Source organism: Mustelus asterias, chromosome 1 (genome assembly GCF_964213995.1).
Source record: "Mustelus asterias chromosome 1, sMusAst1.hap1.1, whole genome shotgun sequence".
Lineage (NCBI taxonomy): Eukaryota > Metazoa > Chordata > Chondrichthyes > Carcharhiniformes > Triakidae > Mustelus > Mustelus asterias.
Window position 1 is genome coordinate 122,014,902 of NC_135801.1, and position 20,270 is coordinate 122,035,171.

The window sequence follows — 20,270 nt, forward strand, 5'->3', positions numbered from 1 at the left end:
TGTTCATAGTAGTAGAATGTTCAGTGAGAGGTAAAGTAACCACAGCCTTGCCTCCAACAATATCTATAAATCCTCCCCCTGGACAACTTCATCAAAGATCCACAGCAATGATAACACCCAAGGGAGAAAGAATCTGACAAAGTAATTTTTATATTATGATAATTCTTATCTTATGATAACTCATTGGAAATATTATGAAAGATATTATACTATTGTGGGTTTTTTGGTTGATGAACAAATAGCATTCTGACAAATAACCAAAACTCCAAATCAGCCTTCATAAAAATACAGAATTAAACAAGAACTGCAAATTTAATTGGGTTATAGTAAAACACTTGATTACTCACTTTTACTTGAAATAATGATTAATTATATATGTCCGTAACTTCAGGGCTCCCCAGATTTGGATTTGGGGGGTACCCCAAAGACGCACTGGAAAATCCCTCTCAGAAATTCCCAGGTAAAGGTTTATGTGGCAATTGTCCAGAAGCGTTAATTTCCCCTGGACAATTGCTCTGTGCTGTGAACCATCCGACAAAGCGATTTAAATCGTTAACTTCAGATGGTTCTTCCAATGTTATGCTAACAGTTACTCTGAAAAAGTTAGAAGAAATAAAACCATTTCTAACTTCAGTGTAACTATTTTAAATACGCAGAATGATTGGCACAAGAAACGTCACCCACACTCTCGGCCCCACAGTGGACCCCCCTGCCCCACCCCCTCATAAGCACACCCCTTCACAGTATTCCCTACCCTGACTTGACCACCACCCACCCCCTCCCAAGCCAACTTGACCAAGTTAAATCCTCCCTTCTTGACCTGACCTGACCTGACCCAACCACTCCTGACTGGACCCCAATCTGAAACGGTTGGACCACATCCTCCTGGCCCAAAATTATCCCCTTGACCTGACCTTCTGTCTTGAACTGACTCACCCAACCTAAAGCACCCCAATCCAAAACTCCAACCTGACCTGACGCCCTGTTACCTGACCCCCCAGTCTGAACTGACTCGCCTGACCCAACCCCCAGGACCCTTGGGGATCCTTCCTCTGCAGCCTGGCAGTGGCTGAGGGGCACTGCACTTACCTCCTTGGCTCCCTTGGAGTACAAGGTGTCAGGTCAGGGTGCTCCTGCCAGGGTGCCAGGGGGCAGAGCAAGGTTGGCACTTGGGGTTCTGAAAGAGGGTCCTGATAGGTGCGTCCTGAGAAGGAGTCTTAAGGCGTGTGCCGATATTGTAGAGATGGACGGGGGTGGTGACAGGGAGAGTGAGGCCTCCGACTGGGTTAGGGGATTGGGGGGGTGGGGGGGGGCGGGGTGGGAGCTGGCCCATCCTTTCCATAGCGGGGGGAGGATGCCCCTTTGTGCTGAGGGGTTGGGGTTGCTGCCCTTGCTAGCGGAGGCCTGATCTCTGAACAGCTGGTCGAGCCAGCATGCTTTCCGCGATGCATAAATTTGCCCATAATTTTTTTGAAAGAGTTTTAGTGTAAACAGAGAAGTTCTCATTGGCTCAGTGATTTCTACTTGATTGCAGCAGCAGGTTTTCAACAGCACAGCCTGTGGAGATTCGCTGGCAGCAACTTTTAGATGTCTGCATTTAACTGTATCTTCAGAGTCCAGAAGTGACTGTCCATTTCAGAGGATTCCACGGCAAAATCTGGGCATTATATTCGGAACAACAATAACGGAAGCACTCTCATTAAAGCAAGATTAACTTTTCCTCCCACTGGCGACTTGGCAAATGATGAGCTCCAGCTGCTTCTTGCAGCTAAAGAGTTGACTATCTATGTTTTTGATGCCAATGTGGATTTGGTAACTTGTTGAACAATGCACCTGGATAAAGATGACTCGTCCCTTTGAAATGTCTTTGGCACATGAGACATCCAAAGTGGACTTCCGGTAAAGCACAGATCGAGAAACAAGCATGAATCAGCAAACTTGTAGAAACATTGTTGGACAACGTGTAATGCTGGATCTCACCCAACATTTCTCGAAAAGAATAAGAGCTGGAAGGGATATCTGAAACAAGTGAGTTTTATTATGTTATTTAAATGTACATTCGATGACATAATTTTGACATGTATTAAATTTTCAAACATTTCAGCATAAATTATGTATCTTGTTGCCCATTACACAATGATTATTTCTGGTTGCTATTAAACGAGCTGCGCATGTTGAACGGCGGCAAGGTGGCACAGTGGTTAGCATTACTGCCTCGCAGTGCCAGGGACCCGGGTTCGATTGCCGGCTTGGATCACTGTCTGTGTGGAGTTTGCACATTCTCCCTGTGTCTGCGTGGGTTTCCTCCGGGTGCTCCGGTTTCCTCCCACAGTCCAAAGATGTGCGAGTTAGATTGATTGGCCATGTTAAATTGCCCCTTAATGTCAGGGGATTAGCAGGGTAAATATGTGGGGTTATGGGAATAGGACCTGGGTGGGATTGTTGTCGGTGTAGACTTAATAAGCCAAATGGCCTTTTTCTGCACTGTAGGGATTCAATGATTCTATAACTTAGTAAGAGGATTCAATGAACAGTTTTGAGGCAATTTTTGTACCAATGGTTAAAGTTTATTTATTAGTCACAAGTAAGGCTTACGTTAACACTGTAATGAAGTTACTGTGAAATTCCCCTAGTCGCCACACTCCGTGCCTGTTCAGGTCAATGCACCTAACCAGCACGTTTTTCAGACTGTGGGAGGAAACCAGAGCACCGGAGGAAACCCATGCAGACACGGGAAAAACATGCAAACTCCACACACACACAGTGACCCAAGCCAGGAATTGAACCCGGGTCCCTGACTGTGAGGCAGCAGTGCTAACCACTGTGCCACCATGGTGTGGATTTAATTCTATTGCCACTCAGACTTTTCAGAACCTAAGTGACTGTTTACACTTCCCACTGCCTCGACAAAGCAGTCAGCATAATTAAGCATGCCATGCACCCCAGGCATACTCTCCTCCACCTTCTTCTGTCAGGAAAAGGATTCAAAAGTCTGAGGTCACGTACCAACCGACTCAAGAACAGCTTCTTCCCTGCTGCCATCAGACTTTTGAATGGACCTACCTTGCATTAAGTTGAACTTTCTCTACACCCTAACTATGACTGTAACACTACATTCTGCACTTTCTCCTTTCCTTCTCTATGAATGGTATGCTTTGTCTGTATAGCTCGCAAGAAACAATACTTTTCACTGTATACCAATACATGTTACAATAATAAATCAAATCAAATCAAATAATTGTTGCATTGATTTCCCCACAAGTTCAACCATGCTGCAATGCATTTCCCTATGACCAGGATGGATTGTATACCCCAAGCTACTTACAGTGGTCACCTGTTGTCTCAGTTTTACTTTTTAAACTCGGTGCTCTCCTGTACTATGAGTATTCAGCTTGTCAGTAACTTCAGTGATTTCTGCTGGAAAATGGACATGCTGCACGGTGCGTAGGGATAGCTTTGGGCTTGGTGGTAATTGCATTTATGACAAAATAACCTTTTGACACCTAATCCCATAAAATCTATGGGCCTTCCAGTGTACTCTCAGACAGCTCAGGAAATAAACTGTGAGCTGGATATAGTGGGTCCTGGTTAAGCTGGTCTGGACCGGAGTCTCCAGTAGCTCTTCGTCATTGCTCTTGTGCTAACAAAGGAAGATGGGACTCATTCCAATTTTGCTGGTGTCAGTGGGATATGCAGGTCAGTCAACCTGGCCCAGAACCTGTTTCTCAAGGGGAATGCTTGGGCACTAAATGGAAGTGACAGCATGGTGGTATTGGCACTGGACCAGTAATCCAGAGACCCAGGAAAATGCTCTTGGGACCTAGGTTGAATCCCAGAATGGCAGATGATGAAATTTGAATTCAATAAAAATCTGGAGAGTCTAATGATAACCATGAAATGATTGTTGTAAAACTCCATCTAGTTCTATATGTGACTCTAAACCCAGAGCAATTGTGGTCCTAACAAGCCACTCAGTTCAAGGACGATCAGGGTGTCACCTTAAATTGGGCTAGATAGATGTCCTTCCTCTGACTCATATTCACCAAGCTGCATTTTGGAAGATAACTCAGCATTAACTGTACCAAGGTCTTCTCTGAGATCAAGATGCATAACATCTGCTGTTAAGAGATGGGAGACAGTGGAAACTTAGTGATAGATGAATGTCATGCTGAGGGTAAATGGCAAAAAGCATTATTAACTAATAGTTGATGCTTATTGGAAAATCATTTCAATAATTTTCTTCACTACTAACATTCATTGAACATTTTACAGACAAAACACAAGTCGTACTAATGTTGCCAACTCTGGCTGGATGTATTTCTGGAGGTTGGATACTTGACTGTGTGACAATAGCCCACAGTTTACAAATGTAAATATATTCACTATGTGAAAGTTGGGTCCTGTGTAGTTGAAAGCATTAGCGCTCAGGAGCTTGTCAAAAATAGTTTTGCTCACTGGCAGGGGCACACTGAGAACTGGGAAATTTCTAGCGAGCCTCCATGATTCACTACCAGCCAACTAGAGGAAGCCGTTCTGATCCTCCACTGCCCTGAGGTACTCAATTCAGCATCACTGCAAAAGCAGAAAATGCTGGAAATAATCAGCAAATCAGGCAGTGTCTGCAATCTTGGAGGGTTTGACAACCTCATTACACACACAGGCACTGGAATCTGAAATAGCAGAATTTAAGAATCATTCACCTTTTACTCAGTGAAACATGACAGAAAGGTGTTCCAAGTCAGTTCGGATACTTCAAGGTGTTTTATGAAGCTCGCCTGATCTGTAATGTTTTATGTTGAACTTGGCTAGGATGAGTATGAGAGGTTTCACTTCAGGTGTGATTCAACTGATCCACGAGGAGCTTTTATCAAAAACAAAGTTTAATTAAGAATATTGTTGACACAGATAGTAAAATGATTAGCAAGAACTTTTAACAATTACAACCAAGAAACACAATAACCACGATAATGTATAACTCTTCAGGAAATATTTCTAATGTGTTCCAACCAAAGCCAACGTCCAATACACAAAACCCTCCAAATAAACACAATAGAGCGTAGGTTAATGCCCACTTGTTACAGGGATCCAACCTCCTTGTGAAGAAACTCAGCAGAGGTTGTAGTGGAATCTGTTTCCCCAAACACAGCTTATTTAAGGCTGGGTGGCAGTAAGGCTCTCCTTAAGCTAAATGATAATAGTTTCAGAGCCAAACAAAGAGAAAGTACAGGGAGAGCTAGAGAGAGAGACTGCTTCTTAGCTTGCTGCTAAACTGCTTCCAAAGGAAAAAACTCCTATCACCTGACTGCCACAGCTTAGCTCCACCCACAATGACATCGCTGAAGCTGAAAGCTGCATGATTTAAATAAACCTTTCTTAATAGGACACTCACATGACAAAGGAAGACATTTATTTGCTGAGTCCACGGAGCCAGGGGTGGCTCAGCTGTGCAGGGCAGGAGGAAGAAGTTTGAGGAAGCAATGGTGATAGGAGATTTAATAGGGGAACAGGTAGACCATTCTAGGGCCGCAGATATGACTCCAGGATGATATGTTACCAAAGATAAAAGCAAAACACTGTGGGTGCTGGAATCTGAAACAAAAACAGAAAATACTGGAAAATCTCAGCAGGTCTGACAGCATCTGTGGAGAGAGAATAAGGCAAACTATTCAAGTCTAGATGGCCTTGGTCAGGGCATGTATATTACCTGCTTGGTGCCAGGGTCAAGGATGTCAATGAGTCACTGCAGAATATCCTGAGGGGGGGAGGGGTGTGGTGTGGGGCAGGGTGAATGAAGTGAGGGGTAGAGCAGAAAGTTCTAAGGGATAAGTCTGAACTAAGGAGAGATTGATGAAGATGTCATGGACGTGAGACAAAGGGAGTGTTAATGGTGGCATTAAGGACAAAGTACTGTTAATAGCAGCATAAAGGGAAGGTAGCAGAATGTGTTCATAGGAGAACAAAGGTCGGTACTCAATAAAAGCAAAACTGAAAAACAAGTGACAGATGGCCATGTTGATCAGGTAGGGGGAGAGGGGATGGTTTATATGTGACAAACCAAGGAAACAAAAAACAAATAGGTCAAGTTGGAGGGGAAAGGTCACTGTCATTGAACTCAATGTTGAGTCCAGAAAGCTGTAATGTGTCTAATCAGAAGATGTGCTGTCCCTTCAATTTGTGTTGGATATCACTGGAGCATTGCAATAGGCCAAGGGCAGACATGCGGGTGTGAGAATAAGATGATGAGTTGAAATGGCAAGCGACAGGAAGGTTGGGGTCATGCTTACAGATGGAGTGAAGGTGTTCTGCAAAGCAGTCACCCAGTCTGCAGTTGCTCTCTCCAATTTAGAGGAGACCATATTGGGAGCAGTGAAATGTTAACTCTGTTTCTCGCTCCACAGATGCTGCCAGACCTGCTGAGTTTTATTTCAGCATTTTCTGACTCCACTTGAGGCTCAAAATTTTAACTTAGGATACATCCTATCCTTCTATATCTTTTATACCTTGACTGTGGCCAACCTTTTAAATACCTTATCTATTTTTATCCTATCTAATTTCTCGACAACTTCCTGCTTTACAGAGAAAATTCACAGCATTCTCTACTGAAGGCAGATGCAAATATATCATATAATACCTCAGTCATGCCTTCTGCCTCTACAAGAAGATTTATTTTTGATTCCTAATGCCCCCCCCCCCTCCTTTGACTAAACTTTTACTATTTATATGCTGACAAAGGACTTCTGAGTTCCATTTTATGTTATCTGTCAACCTAATCTGATACACACTCATGCCCCTCTTAATTCTTTTTTCAGTTCTTCCCTGTGCTTTCTGTATTCAGCTTGGCTCTCTACTCAATTGTCACAAGTTTCTTTTCCTGTTTCATTTTAATCTGTGTCCCTTTAATCGTTCAGGGAGTTCTAGCTCTGAGTGTTTTTACTTTCACCCTTGTGAGAATGTATCAAGTCTGTACCCAAACTGCCCCTTCTTTCTAGACCCCCGTCATTCCCCCACAACTCCCATTGCTCCTTACTGTTTTACCCACCAACCTTCAATTCCAATCCACTTGAACATCAATTCACTGAAAGCCCTTTTCCAGTTGAGTATGTTTCACAACTGATTTATCCTTGTCTTTTTCTTTATTTAATGTAAATGTTGGCAGTCATGCTTGAAGAGACTTGTAAATAAACTGAGTATTCCAGATTAATTGAGAATAATGTAGGTGAGATCAATACATTTCAATGTGCACTTAATCATATGACAGTACTATAATGATTACCAATAAGAGGAAGGGGGTCAATATATGCAAGATGTCAGATGGGGATGTGAGGGTTGGTAAAAGGGGGATTGTTGGGGGTGGGGGGTGGGGAGGGGGGCACTAGTGCTGGTGAGGGGGGTGTAGTTGACAGAGTTTGTTTGTCAGGGTTGGAGGAAACATTCTGTTCCTTCCAACCTACCAGCTGTGCTGTAACTGCATTTACCTAATGGATTAAGGCAGGCTGGATTCCTGTTTCAGATTTTTACCATTTTGGTGTCCCATCCTGCTCAAAGCCACCAGTTCTGGGGGATTAAAATGGATCCCACTGGGTTTCTGTTCCAGGACATTGGAGCTGCAACTAGAGTCTAAAGAAAATGATGAGGAAACTTCAGGCCATGATGCTTCATTAAATCTGCAGAAAAGCTAGAGGCTTGAGTCATGTGATATGGCCATTAGTTAGTTAATTGTAGCTTAACAAAATGTTTCTGTGCTTCTGGCCAAAATCCATTGTTCACCTTAAGAACAGAATAGTGTTGCTAGTATCTCTGCAGGTATAATGGGTTTTGATGTCTCCCTTTGTTATACCCCAAGTTGGGGGAGACCAACTTGTCCTCTGTTCAATGGATTATAATGTGGTCTAACAATTAGGTGCAAAATTCCACAAGGATGGGGGTGGTACTCTTTTGTCCTTGCAACTGCTGTTGGAAATATCCAGCAACTGTCGCCAATCAAGTGACTCTTGGGACCTGTAGCAGCCATCTTTAGGTTCAGCAAAGTTTATTGTTAAATAAACAAAAAAGAATTATATTTGATTCTCATAGTTTATGATTTCTTTCATCTCTTAGGGCAATGTCAATATTCATTAATCTTTCCTTGGATTAACTAACCTCTATTCTGAAGGGGGACTCATAACTCATTTTTGCTTAGATTCTCTCCTCCTCCTGCAATGTATTTCTGCATATTTGTTTTCACTCTTGGCTTTTAATATGCACAATTTGTACAAAGTCAGACTCCACAAACAGTAATGAGATAAATATCCTGTTAATTTGTTCTGGTGGTATTGATTAAGGGATAACTGTTGGTTAGTATTCTTTGGGACCTCCTCTGATCTGCTTTGAATGGTGCTGTGGAATCTGTTCACCAAACAGATAGACTGGACCTCAGTTGACTGTTTCATCTGAGAAGTAGCAACTGTGACAAGGCAGTTCTTCTTCAGTAGTGGACCAGTTGCAATGTAAAATCTTAATTACCACTTAATAATCTTTATGAATGTGAAGTCATTGAAAATGATATGACTAAATTATAATGGAACTTCCAATATCACTATTCTCTGAACTCATTTAATTTTAATCAAGTTTTTTTTTCATGCTGCTGAATAATGAAATGACACGCATATTTTTCTCCAAAAATATCCTCTGCTGAATGATCACTAAAATATGAAGTGGTGCAGGCTTGGAGGGACGAAGGGTCTGTTCCGATGCTGTAATTTTCTTTGTTCTTTGTCTTTGGTTCCAAAATGGCTGACCATTCTAAATTACATTTTTAATTTGGTGAATTTTGAACTCAGTAAGGCAAAGGAAAGAAACGTGTAGTATGCTGAAATATATTTCCACTGAGAACACAAGTGCCAACATCAAAGTACTCCCAGATTGCACAACTATCCCACAGATATCACACAGCTTGGGTTGCAATGTTAAGTACATCTATCCTAGCCCATCAAAATGCGGGAACTTTAACTTTAGAAGGTCATTTTATAAAGTTGCCATATTTTTTGTAAATGGGTGGTTTCACTGAGAAAAAAGTTTTGAAATATATGAAGGTATCATAATTTTGATTTGCATAACAAAGAGCAGAGACAACGAGGGTTGAATAGTTGATAAGTTTTGCTTGAGTTTGTTGATCAGGATATTTCTTGCAGGACTTTCTCTTGGAGGACTGAATAGGTAGAAGTCCGTAATCAAGTAGATTGTATCTGTCCTGCATTAGGAAAGGACCTCATTGGCCAAATAATTTGTTCCATGAATTCTTATGCTCCTGTTAGTATTACATTTATTATTATATATCATATATTAATCATTGACAACCCTCAACCTTAACTGCCACCTTTAATTTCCTCATCGTTTTAAAGTTTAGCTAGTGTTACAATAAGAAAAAAATTCTGGCTTTTGTGATAAGTCCATCTGAATAGTTTACTGAGAATTTTGTAATGTCATTCACACTACTATTCCTGAGCTGCACATTTGTAGATAGCTAAGAAGGACCTTCATTGTGACTTTATAACTCAGGCTCTTGGAATTTAGCTACCCAATTATCAGCCTGTATTACCTTATGTTGCTGCTGGCAGTCATTGGGAATCTAATATATTTAACCTGTCAAATTGACTAAATTGGTTGTCATTTCTTGTGCAATACTTGAACATGGAAAATAACCTGATATTCTTGTTCGCATCTGAGAGATCCCCGTAGTGCAGACTTCTTAGTGCTGCGATTGCTTTCCTTGTAATGCAATTGCTTATATTTTGATGGGATGGAATTTTCATGAAGGTTCTTTTGATTTCCTGCAAATAACTCTGGTGGAAGCCCTGGAAAAATGGAGTGAATGGCCGATTGCACCATTTCACTGGTGTTTTTGCTGATCTTTTGCTGAAGATACAGAACTTCAGTTGTAATTTCAGGCACTGATTCTTTACTGCAAGTTCTTTGTTGAGAAGGTAGTTGTGTCATATATATTGTCACTAAGCTCAAAAGACCAGGCACATCAGAGGTTTGGTCTGATGTCCTCACTAAGCTTGATGATGTCAACCAGGGCAGGACAAGGATGCTGCAGTTAGCTTCAGTGTCTCCCAGAAAAGGGTTAGGAAAACCAGCTTGGGTTCTGCTGCCTATATCCTGTCTTGCATCAAAAGTCTCAGGGCCCATCACTCCCCTGCCCGTTGGTCTGAATTGGCACCCATTCCAGTAAAGCATTGATTTTAAAATTCGCATCCTTGTTTTCAAATCTGTTCATGGCCTTGTGCATCACTAATTTTCTTTGTTCCTCAGTTGTTGTCTGTGCCTTCAGCTGCCTGCTAGGAATTCTCTCCCTTAACCTATCTGTGTCTCTAATTATCTCTTCTCCATTAAAATGCTCTTTAAAACCCAACTCTTTGACAAACCTTGTCCTAATATTGTCTTATTTGGCTTGGCAGCAAGCTTGTTTATGCTTATGTGAACTGCTTAGGTTTTTTTACTATGTTGAAGGTGCTATATAAATGCACATTGCGGTTGCTCTTGCCTATGTTCATTATCCAGTGACTCTAATGTTTGCATGGGTATTAGGGTGAAGATTGCTGAAATGCAATGTCCTCTACAGTGAAATACTGTAATGAAACATACTGTAACCTTACATATGAACAATGTCCAGTTGACCAAAGTACTGCAGAAGCTAGTAACTTGTCAAGGAGTATAAGAACATAAAAAATAGAGCAGGAATGGACTATATGGCCCATTGAGCCTGCTCCGCCAATCAGTGTAATCATGTCTGATTTTCTGCCCTGCCTCAACACCACTTTCCTACTTGCTCCCTATGTCACTTTATTCTCTGAGATAATAAGCACCTATCTGTCTCATGTATATACATATACACATATATATAGACATATATATGTGTATGTGTGTGTATGTGTGAAGCACACACAACCCTCTGAGGTAGAGTTCTAAAAATTCACAACTCTCAGAGTAAAGATATTTCTCCTCATCTCCATCTTAATGATCAACCCCTTATTGTGTCCCTTTGTTCCAGATTCCTTAGCCCGGGGAAAACAACCTCTCAATGCCTATCCTATCAAACCCTTACTGAACCTTGTATATGCCAATGGGATCACCACCTTTTCTTCTGAACTGCAGAGGCAATGGGCTCAATTTACTCAGCCTCCCATTATAGAACAATCCTCTCATCTCGAGAATCAATCTTCTGTACTGCCACCAACACAAGTGTGTCCTTCCTTAAATATGGAGATCAAAGATGTGCACAGTCTCACTCATCATTGCAAAATTTCATTATTGCTGACTCTAACCCTCTTGTAATACAGGCCAAATTGCATTTGTCTTCCTGGTTGCATGCTGTACCTTTCTGCAAATGTTCTGTGTTCCTTGTATGAATAAAGCCAGGTTTCATGCCTTTAGAAATATTTTGTTTTTTAACTTGTACTGTCCGGGTGAATAACCTCACAATTCCCCACATGATACTCTATCTGTCATTTTCTTGCCCACTTATTTACCAGTTTATACCTTGCAGCTTCTTTGTGTCCTCCTCACAGCTTACATTCTCATCTAGCTTTGTATTGTCAGCAAGCTTTGATAGTAATTGTCTTTAGGAGAAAAGGGAACATTAAAAAAAAGGAAAAACAACCCAATTCTTTTCAAATATAACCAGAGCACTTAACTCTATACGTTCTATTATGCATTGCATGTGAAAGAAAAATAATACTATTGTAAATTAACAATGTTTTATGAAGTTGCTGAAAGCATGGATCTTGCTACAGGTAGAGGGAGTCATTTCCAGAAATCAGTGACCTGAACTTTTGGGATGGCAGGGTCTCAGCCACATGCTCACTGACTCCGTGAGCCCCTCTTCCATTTTAAGCAGTCTGAGGCTTGCTTGCCATGTCAAAGGTTTGACCAGTGTATTTGTTTCAGGTGGTTTGTCTCGGGCATGCGGATAATGTGTCCTGCCCAGTGGAGCTGATTGAGCATGGTCAATGTTTTGATGCTGGGAATGTCGGCCTGGGCAAGAACATCTCGGATGGGATGTACCCCAGGTTACTGTGGGAGGCGAGGGAAGAGATTGCAGCGCCTCTGGCGATGATCTTTGAGTCGTCGATGGAGACGGGAGAGGTGCCGGAGGATTGGAGGATTGCGGATGTGGTTCCTACTTTCAAGAAGGGGAATAGGGATAGCCCAGGAAATTACCGACCGGTGAGTCTAACCTCAGTGGTTGGTAAGCTGATGGAGAAGATCCTGAGGGACAAGATTTATGAGCATTTAGAGAGGTTTAGTATGCTCAAGAATACTCAGCATGGCTTTGTCAAAGGCAGATCATGCCTAATGAGCGTGGTGGAGTTCTTTGAAAATGTGACTAAACACATTGACGAAGGGAAAGCGGTAGATGTGGTTTATATGGATTTTAGCAAGGCGTTCGATAAAGTCCCCCATACAAGGCTTCTAGAAAAAGTGAGAGGGACTGGGATCCAAGGGGCTGCTGCCCTGTGGATCCAGAACTGGCTTGCCCAAAGGTATAGATGGGTCTTTTTCTAAATGGAGGTCGGTCGCCAGTGGTGTGCCCCAGGGATGTGTTCTGGGACCCTTGCTGTGTGTCATTTTCATAAATGACCTGGATGAGGAAGTGGAGGGATGGGTTGGTAAGTTTACCGACGACACAAAGGTTGGTGGGGTTGTGGATAGTCTGAAGGGATGTCAGAAGTTACAGATGGACATCGATAGGATGCAAGACTGGGTGGAGAAGTGGCAGATGGACTTCAACCCAGATAAATGTGTAGTGGTCCATTTTGGCAGGTCAAATGGGATGAAGGAGTACGATATAAAGGGAAAGACTCTTAGTACTGCAGAAGATCAGAAGGACCTTGGGGTCCGGGTCCATAGGACTCTAAAATCGGCCCTGCAGGTGGAGGAGGTGGTTAAGAAGGCGTATGGTGTGCTGGCCTTTATCAATCGAGGGATTGAGTTTAGGAGTCCGGGGATAATGATGCAGCTATATAAGACCCTCGTCAGACCCCACTTGGAGTACTGTGCTCAGTTCTGGTCGCCTCATTACAGGAAGGATGTGGAAAAGATTGAAAGGGTGCAGAGGTGATTTACAAGGATGTTGCCTGGATTGAGTGGCATGCCTTATGAAGATAGGCTGAGGGAGCTCGGTCTTTTCTCCTTGGAGAGACGTAGGATGAGAGGAGACTTAATAGAGGTATATAAGATGTTGAGAGGCAGAGATCAGGTGGACTCTCAGAGGTTTTTTCCCAGGGTGGAAATGGCTGCTACGAGAGGACACAGGTTTAAGATGCTGGGGGGTTGGTACAGGGGAAATGTTAGGGGTATGTTTTTCACACAGAGGGTGGTGGGTGAGTGGAATCGGCTGCCGTCAGTGGTGGTGGAGGCGAACTCAATAGGGTCTTTTAAGAGACTCCTGGATGAGTACATGGGACTTAATAGGATGGAAGGTTATAGGTAGGCCTAAAAGGTAGGGATATGTTCGGCACAACTTGTGGGGCCGAAGGGCCTGTTTTGTGCTGTAGTTTTTCTATGTTTCTGTGTTTCTATCACGTCAGCATGCCTATCTGTCAATCAATTTTCTGTACTTTAGCTCCACTCCAGTGGGGAACTTGCTGAGAGTGAGTTGGAGCATTGCAGAAAGAAGATCAAGAAGAACATCAATGTGATGACAGCCTTGTACGATCCTAGTCTGAACACAAATTGAGTCTGTGGTGGATCTGTTGGTCAAGATCATGGCTTGCATTTCATCACAGAGCTGGTGAAGCATGGTGATGAACATTTGGAGGCAGCTGCAATGGAGGAGGTTTCATAATCCCTCAAGGTTGACAGTTTTGTAGTCATCAAGGCCATGTACAAAGGTTGGTGCAGTTCCCTACATTTCTCTTGTAATTGTTGAGCAGTGAAGATCATGTCCATTGTGTCCCTTAGCAGCAGAATCTACATTGTGACTCTGGGAGGAGCCCTTCATCAGTGGGGAGAAGAAAATTAAGGAGGATTCTTGCGATGACCTTTCCTGTAGCCGACTGCAGTCGGACTTACCACATTTCTTGAAGATGGTCATGATTATTGCATCTCTGAGATCTCCTGCACATTCTCCTCCTCTCAGATAAAGGAAATTAGGTAATTAGTTTATGCCAACAGCGCTTCTCCGGCATGGTTTAGTGTTTCAGCTGGGATCCCATCTGCTCCATATGTCTTGTTGTTCTTTAGCTACCAGATGGTATTTTCTACCTTGTGCTGGGTTGAGGTTGTGGTATTGTGGACACTCTGCAGCTCTGGGTCACCAGAGTTGTCAGGTTGGCAGTAAGGTGCTGGTTGAATAGTGCTCTCTCGTTGTGGTCTCTGAGTGTCTCAGTGTCAATTTTCCTGCAGCATTGTTTTTGTTACCATTGTTGCTTTGCAGCTATATTGATGTTGATCATAGTGCAGATTAGACGGTGATTCCTCCAGCAGTTGGTGCCTCCTATCATGGCGGGGATGAGATGCACGTCCTTGTGGTCCCTCACTCGTACAATGACGTAATCGAGCAGGTTCCAGTACTTGGAGCGAGGGTGTTGCAATATGGCCTTGAATTTGTCTCTGATGGAACAAGGTGTTGGTTATGACAAGGTCATGATCTCAGCATTGTATCAGGAGCATGGTCCTGTTGATGTTGGATTTCCCTTCTACCCCCTCTGTTTTCTGTGACCTTTCCACCTTTGGTGTTGAAGTCACCAAGAAGGATCAGTTTGTCATCTGTTGGGACTCAGGCCAAGGATTGTTCCAGACTGGAGTAAAATTCATCTTTGGACTCAGCTGTAGCTTCCAGTGTTGGAGTGTACGTGCTGAGGATGTAGCACACTGGTTCTGGGCTAGCATGAGCTGAAGGATCATGACGCATTCACTTGTCCCGCAAGGGGAGTCTCTGGGCGAGCCAACTTCTTTGTTTTTAATAGCAAAACTAAACCCATGGAGATGGCGATCTTCTTCTGGTTTACCATTCCAGAAGAAGGTGTAACTGTCACCTTGTTTCTTGACAGTGATTTACAGTGGACGGGTTTGGTGGCAGGTGGGTGCGGAGAACCTGTCAAGAGCCAAAAAGTCAGAAAGCTGCCAGCATAAAATCACAAAACAATTCTCCCAATGACTAGTTAATGGTAGGTTGGTTGGTCTTCCTGCTGGTTACAAACACTATTTGTATTTCATGAATGTTCATTAAAACAGCTCCCTGACAGACTTCCTTCAGACTTTCCAATCCTGTGGGAAATTATGTCATTGTCAAACTTGATTGCTAAAGAATGGCATCTATAAGGCAGTCCTCAGTTCACCAGAGACTTCAAGATGAGTGTAGCTAAGCCTTTCTGCCATAGTGTTGCACTGAACACTAACCACTCTGCTGGGGCAGATCAGTTTCTGCCCTCCATCTTCGTGCTGAGCTGGTCTTCATGGGCAGTACCATGTTGCTGGACCCATGGATCCTCCTGTGTCACTGAGTCGCATCTGTACTGTGCCTGGGATTGGGACGTACAGGGGTCTCTTCACCCCTGTTGCTACACAATATCTGGACAGCAGGATTCCTGTAGCCACTGCCACAAAGGTCTGAAATTTGACTGGAGGTGGGGTGCGAGATGAGGCCTGGAGTTAGGGATAGGCAGATGAAGACAAGGGGGCAATGAGGAAGGAAGGCTGTGCGAGGAGGGGGAATGGGAGAAGAACAAGAGTTCACAATGACAGCCAAGGGGGTGAGGAGGTAGATGAAGAGGACGAACAGTGGAAAACAGAGGGAAAACTGAGGGGAGGGAAACTGGACTCTGAGAAGGCTACATGACACACAGACAAACAAGGGGCCTAAGGGCTTAAACATGTTTTACTGAAGTGGGTTGTATACAGACTACAGATTATGGGGCGTGGATTATGTTAGTGTGGCACTGGGACTGGAGGGATGAAGTTGGTGTGCTTCTTTGAGCCAAATCTGGTGTGGGATCCATCCATTCTGGCCAGCAGGACAAGCGTGCCAGAGCTACCCACCACTGCACTTCATCTCAAAATGGGAGAATTCCGCTCATTAGTGCAGAAATTACTACTTTAAAAGGTTTTAGCGAAACAGCTAGACCTTGGATTTTATGGGCCGGAATTATCTGACCATTCATTCTAGCGGGATTTTCCCATCCCGCTGCAGTGAACAGAGATTTGGCTTGTAGCCAAATTCTCTGTCTTTGCTGCAGCGGGAGTGTGGCGTCAATGGATGGTAAGATTGTGCCCATACCCTTGAAGGATGCTTGTGAAACAAATGGACCAAAATTTCTTTCAATCAAAGACTGCATTTAAAATAGCTTCTCGGGGACTTCACTATTTTTGAATCTTTCAGTAGGCAGCTAACCAAACAAAAAGTCACAACGTACTGTTTTTACCTGCCGTTAGCCCACATTCAAATTCTCTCAGGTCGTCTGTTCTGCGTGGGCTTGCAGACCTAATGGCATTTCTGAAATTCTTTGATTTCTCAAGTGTCAAAAGCCACACTTCCTTCATAATTGTGTAGCTTCAAAATCTGACAGACAGACATTTGTTACGTATAAACTGCCCTTAGAGGCCTAAGGCTTCTGACACTTTTGTTACAAATGTACGTGGTTGACAATCCTCCTGAGTAATGAAACTCCAACTCGAGATGACATTCCTAATGTCTTCAATCAAATTTTAATTTTTAGACCAAACCGCGAGGGATCCAAAAGGGAAAAAATTGAAAGCTGAAAATGTCACGCAAAAAAGGTTTGATTTTTTTTCCCCTTAGAAAGGTAACCCCTCTTCCAATTTTTTTTCAACAATTTAGCAAAACAACAGTTTTATATTCTAAATATACGCAGATGGCTGGATGGCAAGTTGGCATTCTTATATTTGCTGCCAGTTGTTTTTTAAAAATAAGTAAATAATATTCAGATAGGTGTATATAGTCAGCATGCCATGTCAGATCAATCTACTATTACAAATGAACATTGTTAACCAGATAGAAGACTGGTTTTATTGTTATTCTAGTCCGGCAACATTTATCCTTTTTTGAAATGTGTAAGTTTTTCATGAAGCAGATTTTATCACCTAAGGTGCCATATGGCATACGAGACACCCAGTTGCTCTTTTAAATACCTGTGCAGTGCAGCTCACGTTGTGCCATTATGATGATTATTATTATAGCTGGAGAGTTTGACAGACTGGAATAGAGAATTGCTGGGAGATTGTGGCTATGTGGTGATTAATTTGCTTTACAAGGCACAAGCTAATAAGTAGTTGTTGTAGCTTTGCTCTATGTGTCAATGGATTGCTAACAAACAAAAAGCTTCAGTAACAACAACTTGCATTTCTGAAGCAAAATATTGCAGATGTTGGAAATCCAAAATAAAGCGGTGGATTCTATGTTTGGAAATTGGGTCTGCTGCCTCCTCTGTGAGTGCAAAATCTGATATGATGACATTGAGTGCTCTGCAATGCTGCCCCTTTGTTGCCAGCTGTGCTGGAGACAGGTGCTGACCCTTATGCCCTTTTGCCAGCGAAGCCTTTCATGCATGTCCTCTGGTCCCTTGAAGCCATGAGGGCCTCAGTGTAGTGGCCCTGGCTCTGGGCACTGGATAAGGTAACAAAGTGCTAATCAGCATGCAGCTCCAATGTCCTGTCCGTGAGCCTCTAGGTTTGGCCTCCATGACAGTTGTCAGTCTCTCAATGGAGGAAACCATGTATTCTGAAGAGTGGGTGATTGCGGTTTCTCCAATCCACCACTCTTCAAGCATAGTTTGCAGGAAAGAGTTACACACCCTTGGAATCTAACCAACCTGAGATCTTCCTCCAACCTTACCTCACCCAATGAATTTGCTCTAGTGATGGGCCTCCCACTCCAGGACCTCGTTTTCTAGCAGGATGAGGATAGATGGCCAGGTTGGGCTGACCACCTCTGGTCCTGGCCTTTTCCCTGTTATTGTGCACCTTGGAAATGAGAAAGGACAATGTAATGACTATGCTGTGCTGCAAGCACACCTTCAAATGTAGGGCCAACATTCCTTAATGCTCTTCAACAGCTCCCAGCTGTTGCAGTTCAGAAGCCCCACGCCTCTCACCAAACGCCCACGGCCATGTAGTGGTTGGTGTCATGTTGCCTTCTATACTTGGGCAATAGAGGAGGCAGCCCCACATTCGAGCCACCTCACACCCTTCCACCTACGCCCATCTCTTAAATAGCTACACACTCACCTTAGCAGATCTGAAGAGGCCTTTGAGTCTTTTCTGACACTGCAGCCAGGTTCTCTGGACAATCCTGTATGACTGCTGACCTCCCCTTCATCCAGACTGCTTTGGTCTGTCTGGATGGTCTCCTCTTCCTGTCTTCTGTTATGAGGACCTCCCATATATCAGAATCAGTCTGGAGGAGGACTTGCAAGGAGTCATCATCAAAACCATGGGGCCATCCTGAGTGTGAGCCCCTTACAAGTTGGTGCTTTCATTCTGTCCTTCATCTGTGGAGAGACAAAGAGAGTTAAAGGGCCGAATTCAAATCTTCTCACAAACACTTGCTATTCACAAGGGGAATGGGTCAGATGTATTCAAATATCCTTTCCTCCCCACCTCGGGCCCAGAATGATTCACTACTAGCACAAAAAATAAAACCAAGCTCTTACCTGCTGCAATACTTCAAAGGATTAAAAGTCTTCCCACAAAAAGCTTCAGCACCTAAAGTGGGATTTCTAGTGCAGCTGCTTCTGGTTCACGGCCTGCTCCTTCTGTAACCTGACATCCCCCCTTTGCATCCCTGATTTTGCAGCCTGTCCATTCTTCCGCTGTGTTGTTGGATGGCTTCCTGCTGGGCAACCATTAATTAGATGAAAGGTGCATTATTGGGCATCTTTCAAAGATGGGAATTGGAGTTGGAACTCCATCCATTGCCAGGTCAGACTCCTGCCTACTGCTAAGCAGTATAAAAATTCACCCCAGAAATAAGAAGTGCTGAAGGCACCCAGCAGAGTCTCAGTGGAGAGAGAAAAACAGACCTGACATATCAGATTGATGACTTCTCGTCAGAACTGAATTATGCATAAAATTTGAGGCATAAGGATTATTCATGCAACACTGAAGAGCGAAGATGACATTATACAAGTATATTTCTGTCAATTTTTGTGTGTTTCTCTATTTTTTCAGGGAGACCTTTGTTCCTGATTTTCCTCTTACATAGTGATTAATGAATGCACATGTCCCTTGTCAAGAGAGGATATTAGTGAAATTACTGAGAGGTTTAATGGTTTTATGCGAGCAATTCAAGGAATTTAGCGTGTCACATTAATGGAGGGCATTCTTTTTGTTGGAAAAAGTTAGCAGTCATCTCCTGCCTTTTGGCATGTGTCACCACCAGTGGGGTAACGTAGCTCTTCTTAACTTTTTCCTGGATTCTTTACTGTGAGCATTGCAGCTCTTTCTGCTTCTTCATCTTTTGTGCACTGAGGGCTGACTTGCCTTTGCCTTTGCCTTTGCCTACGCTGACTTGCCTTTGCAATGACCAAATCACCATTGAAACTGTGAGCCTCTGCGATCTCGGCAAGCCTTACTTGACCTTACCGCAGGGTTTCTACTAACCTGCCAAGCAGCAGATATTAGATTTGAAAATTCTGATGTGGTTCTTGAAGCTGCCTTGGTTATGTGTGTTTGGATTCTGACAAGGACTTGTCAGACAAGGCTGAAGTAGATACCATCTGTCTCAAATCAGCCCCCTCCCTGCCACTGTTGCTAAGAATGAGCAGTGTCAATCTGCTGCATTGCCTGAGCATAAATGTGGCAGCATACACTGATGTGCACAGAGAGATAGCATCGGTCTCCATCTGGACATTGAGGGAATGAAATCCTTTCCCGTTCGTGAAGTTGATAGGGCTTCCAGACAGGACCTTAATAGCCACATGGCAGCCATTGACAGCAGTGATGTGTAATGTGCAATGGATCCAGTATTACCCATTTTACACTGTCACCAAAAGTTTAAATTACCCCCATATATCAGGTCCATAATCAGCAGAGAGCTGCTTAGCAATGCTGCATGGATTCATTGGGGGTGTTCGTTCTCCTCTGCCCTGGTGATTTTCTGAGCTGTCAGAGTTGATAAAATTCTGCACTGTCTGGATGCTGCAGTGTGCTGAATATTAAAAATCCCATTGACATTGTGAAATCCACAACCATGAAGGATGCTGGTCTCGATTGAATCGAGGGATTATGTACCTGATGTTAACATAGCTTTCTGTGACGGTTCCCTGGTT